The following is a 5811-nucleotide window of genomic DNA, read 5'->3' on the forward strand; positions in this document are numbered from 1 at the left end:
TGAGGCCCAGTTCCCTGGGCACAGCCACGGTCCCCTAAATTGTAGTGAACTGTAATAAGTAAGAGAGACACCCCAGATCTGAAGGAACTCATCTTTGAGTTTGTTTGGTTTTTTGCTTGTTTGTTGGTTTTTGGGTGCTGGAAAAAGGGACGGCAGGGTGGGGGGTACCCTCTAGTATTACAGAAATGTAGCTTTTGACCTTAAATTGTACCATCTCAGAATATTTTTGTACTTTTAAAAATTATCATGAGACTCTATTCCCTATTCTGTATTAAGAACAATTTCCAAGTGTGACTTCGACTGGAAACTTGATTAGCTTATTCCAGCACAATTTGTGTCATTTAACAAAATGCTGCTTCAGTGTAGGAAATAAACATGCTTTCAGGGGTGCACTATGTCTAACACATAGGAGTTGTGAATTCTGTCCACAAAGAACTGTCCTGTTATCTATTATCACATGCTCAAAAGGAAGGCAGCAACCATTCAGGTCAAGTTTTTCAGAGAGAAAACAGAATGTGGTATGCTCTATAAAATAAAAGTCTTCACATTTGTACAAGAGAAGTTTAAAAAGCATTTTCACATAGCAATACATAATACCAGGCATAATATTAAAAAGCATTTACTTAGCATTAACAAAAGTAAAATGTTTGCTTAACATAAAGAAGTTTTTTTCTTTTCTTTTCTTTTCTTTTCTTTTGAGTTGGGGTCTTACTCTGTCACCCAGGCTAGATTTCAGTGGCATAATCATGGCTTACCATGATTATCGTCTCGAACTCAGGCAATTTTTCCACCTCAGCCTCCCGAGTAACTGGGACTACAGGTGCATGCTACCACACCTAGCAGCTTTTTTTTTTTTTTTAATTTTTGTACAGACAAGATCTTGCTATGTTTCCCAGGCTGATCTTGAACTCCTGGGCTCAAGCACTCCTCTTTCCTTGGCCTCCCAAAGTGCTGAGATTACAGGCGTGAGCCACTGCACTCGGTCAAGAAGTATTTTCATATGACTAACGCCCTCACAACTACCGCTGTTGTGATGAAGCACCTGAGGTTTGGGTGCTGAGTAGCTTGTCCATAGTTTCTAAAATGCTCACATCAGAGCCTGAACAGGCCTTCGACTCCAGTGCCCCGTCCTCTCTAGCCCTACTTCCCCAAATAAAGAAGGGAGCTAGGTTATTTCCAACTACTACTCATCTCTAATTATGAGACCAAATGTCTTCATCCCCTGTCTCCCGAGATCTTCCCCTGCGCTGAGTTTTTGGTGAAATCATCTTCCCATGATGATACATCAGCCATCTTCACTGCTCTCTCCCCAAACCAAGCCAGTTCCTCTCTCTTACTGTAGTAGATATTTAAGAAAGGAAGGAAGGGAAGGAGGAGAAAAAAGAGGACAAGAAGAAAGGAGGTCTTGGAAAATTCATCTTCTCTCATGACCACAGCAACTAACAATCCCTAAGTGTTTTTTGCTATTTCTGTTGTTGTGGTGGTTTGAGTCAGGGTCTCACTCTGTCACCCAAGCTGGAGTATAGTGGCACGATCACAACAACTCACAGCAGCCTTGACGTCCTGGGCTTAGGCAATCCCTCCACCTCAGCCTTCCAAGTAGCTAACACTACAGGTGCTTGCCACCATGCCCAGGTAATGTTTGATTTTTTTGTAGAAATGAGGTTTTACTATGTTGCCCAGACTGGTCTTGAATTCCTGGGCTCAAGCAATCTACCTGCCTTGGTCTCAAGTGCTGGGATTGTAGGCCTAAGCCACTGTGCCCAGCTCCATAAGTGTTTTTAGCACTTAATATGTGCTCCATATTCTGCTAGAATATGAGAGATGTCAGTCAAGGATCCCACCCTGATTCAATTATAATATAGCAAAAAGATAAAAGTGGGTCAACCAGAGACAAAAACAATGTGGGACAGATTATCAGATGGGAGTTCAGAGACAGGAGCACGGGAGTCAGGGAAGGTTCTGTGGAAGCCTGAGGTTGCCTGAGATCGTGCTTGGGAGACAGAAAAAAGTGCTAACCTCATGAGTTCAGGCTGACACTGAAGAAACTTGATTTCTTGTGTTTTATGTGCTTTACGTACAAAAGGCCAAGAACCCCAGAAAGTGACACTGGCTACTCTGTGGGCATGAAGTAACTCCATGAGTCATTGCTAGAATGTCAAAGGGATTTCTTAGTCAGGCAATAGTCTCTGCCTCGGTGTTTATGATCAACAACTTGGAAAAACAGAAATCTAAAGAGAAAACAAGCTAGCAGGACCCAACCCCTTGAACCAGACCCATGTCCCACTTACTGAAAATGCCCTTGGTCACGTCTGGCCTTTCACCATTGGAAAGTTGAAGACTCCTTGATCTATGCCCCTGCTCTTGGCTCAGCATTTCACTCAAGGGGAGTTGGACAACACTGATCTCAAACACGATGCAAAGATATCTTTAAAAAACAATTATAACTTATGGAGTGAATTTGTCATTTCCAGATAAAAAACATTATACAAAGCCTGATCCAAGTCACACTGCATAATTCCCATTGGACAGACTATGACATACATAGTTTGAAACCTCAAATGACATTCTTCATTGGGGGAAAGGTAATTTTCATGATTTAGATGGATTTAAATAGTTTTAAAAGATAGTAGTTATCTCCTGCTAGAAAAACCTGTAACCTGAGCTGTGGGTGACAGGCTTTTGCTCTGTTATACTGTTGTGTAGCTTTTGTGCAAACACTCTTACCTCTTATAAAAGAGTAACTACAACTGGCATTTTTGCCTCAGTTTTCTCCTGAGTATAATGCTTACATGGAGGGAGGAATGGTCTCTATGCTTCCTTTACAGCTCCAAGAGTCAGTGAAATTAATCTCTATGTATCCCTGAAGTAGAAAACACTAAAAGATATGTAGTCTACTTGTGAAGAGTGCTCAGATCCCTATATATTTTGAATGACCAGTAAAGCAACGTCAAGCTGCCTCTCAGAACTCAAACAGAAGATCATTCTCTCTTTCCCTGTAACTGAGATCAATGAATATTTTAGTATGTCTTCTTGAAGTATTTTCAAGTCATGTTTGCCCTTACAAAAACCATCAGATAATTCTGCAACTAAGTGTTCAAAGTACTGGCGTAGGAGGGGGGAGACCTAATCATTGAATTAGAAAATTGACCTTTAAGTCCAGTTACTACTTAGATTCCCTTTGATTCTCAATGCTTAGAAACTCAAGATCCTCACTCTCTTAAAAAGGTAGGTGATGGAGACAAAAATAACTTCTTCATCTAGCTCACTGATTTGCCTGAGGGAGACAGGAGATAGTTGGTGTAAACGTGCTTCATAAAACATAATGTGTTCTACAAATGAAAGGGATCCTATTTTTTATTGTGAACCACTGTTCCTGTGATTGGAGGGGGAAGTTGAATCTCTAAGCACAGTAATAGCTTAAATATGTGTTATAAACTTAAGTCTAAAAGCTAATGCCTTTAGCAAAGGAAGCATTCTTTTTATTATTATCATTATTGAGAGGACAAAGAGAATTCAGTGCTAACTATCTGAGGGAAATTCATCAGAGGGGGCCCCACCCTGTAAAAATTATTCAACCTGTAACAACACAGGTAACCAGGCAACTGGAGCACCGCCTACTTTGAAGCAACACTGGTGATAGTGGCATAACTCACCCTTTCCTTAGTATCGGGTGCAACTGCCACCAAGAACAACACCCATGCCCGGGCGATAACCTTGTCAACATGGTCAGTATCTCACCCTCCATATTCAGAACAATGCCAGGACAAAGACCTGGAATACCATGGTGAAATCTTTGCCTGAGGACCTTTGTCGGCCAAGGAGATTCACCTGAGAGCTGAACTTCAGCAGCTATTTGCTCTTCCAGGCCAGGGAGGAATTTTTCCACACAGAAAGGAATACCTCTCTTGCCTGGGTTGGAAACATCATGACAAGTAGCATGAAGAGTCACCAGTCAAAAACAGTGGTTGGGCTGGGCTACACTTGACTTTCTGCACATCTTGCAGGGCAGAACTTTTCCTGAAAATCCTGAAGTTCAGATGTTTACAATTACAGGCAATGAGGCTCAAAGAGCCAGGCTCATGGATCACTTGTGTTTTATTTTTGGTTTTGTTTTCATTAGATGAAACACTGAGCTGCACCATGAACCTTCCAGAGAGTTGCACAACCTCAGCGTTTAGAGATTGTGTTTCATGGTCACAGAAAAAAAAAATAATAATAATTGGATTTAATAGGTTTTCACAATCATATTATCTACTTAACCTTCCAAGATCATTACTCACTTAATTGCAAACCCCAAGGAAAGATCAAGGGTAGGAGCTATACTACAGCTATAACAACACAAAGTTTTTAAAAAGCAGATTTTGATGTAAAATCTATATATGCATAAATTTATACGTATTAAAAGTCATTTTAAGTGTTCTGACTTAAGCTCCTTAGATTTGAAATAATTGTGCTCCTTTGATAATTGTTCTCATTACAAAACGAATACTTGCATGTTATATACGATGCTTATGTATTTACACATAAATATATAAAGATACATGCTATTTATATATCTGCTTACAAATGGATTATAGAGGTCTAACGTGACAAAATATAAACATCAAGCAGTGGGTTACAGTCTTTTGCTCTGTTATACTGTTGTGTAGCTTTGTGTAAATACTCTCATCTCTCATAGAAGAGTCTAGAAGGAATTGAAGGCCCTTAGAACATTGTAACCCCCGTCAGGGTGGAGAGAGCATAGAACACAGCACGTATATAGAACAAGGGTCCTGTAGGGAGTGAATTCTTTGCTTAGCTGAGAGTAACACGATAGGTCATTCAGGTTGTAAGAAGCTTTAATTTGCTATTCTACAAACTAGAGCACTCTTCAAGCTCCAAAAAATGTTTCCCATCTTGACATCGTCTAAAGGAAAATCTTGAATGAAAAACTCACTCTCAATCTGGTTCTTATTCTCTCATTTACTTCTATGGGATTAAAGCAAAACAAAAGCACCTTTTTGAAACTCTCTATACAGAGTTTACTATAATTGGATTCCTTGTTCCTGTTCCAAGTCAAGGCATCGGATCCATGCTGCCAAGTGTGTTCTCCCAGCTGCAATGTCCTTGTTTGTGTTCACTCCCAGTGTTCCAGGTCCTGCTGGCAACCTAGGCTCGAACTGTTCCACATCCTCCCACGAAGGTCTTGTTTTGTGTTGAGAAAGACTCGACAGGAGGAGGAAGTCCAGAGCATCCACAACATAACTGCAATGCTGCCTCAGGAAGACGAGGGCCACGTGGTAGGTGACGGCAGGGCTGACAGCTGACTATGAGGTTGGCCAACAGAGAAAGATCACACAAAAGTGCAGCAGACAGCAGCAGTCTCTCTAGGCTCGTGCGTTCTCATGTCCAATCACGTAAGTCAGGCATACAGTCCTGAAACCCAAGGCTGAGAAGGACATTCTCCATCTAGGCCTAAGTCTGCCCAGAGTCTGACAAGCATAGAAAATCACAGGCCTAAGATTCCCCTGAATTGATTTTCTGCAGTCGATCAACGAATAAAAGAAAAAAACTATCCCCATGGAAACTAGTTTATAAATCTTTCTGTAAGTTGCAGTAGTACAAAGGAAAAGTATATGCTCCTAATCGACCATTTATTTCAGAGGTATGTGGAAGCAAAGGAGATGGTGTTGTAATAAAATCAAAACCTGATTTATTCTGTCAAATGTTTAAAATCCATTGTTTATTAGGTCATTCCTTAATGAGGTGGCCCAAATAAAAAAGATTTGGTTAAATTGCTATTCTAATTTGTAAAGGAATGTGTTCCAT

Source organism: Carlito syrichta, unplaced genomic scaffold (genome assembly GCF_000164805.1).
Source record: "Carlito syrichta isolate Samal-C Ts95f unplaced genomic scaffold, Tarsius_syrichta-2.0.1 Scaffold309276, whole genome shotgun sequence".
Classification (NCBI taxonomy): domain Eukaryota; kingdom Metazoa; phylum Chordata; class Mammalia; order Primates; family Tarsiidae; genus Carlito; species Carlito syrichta.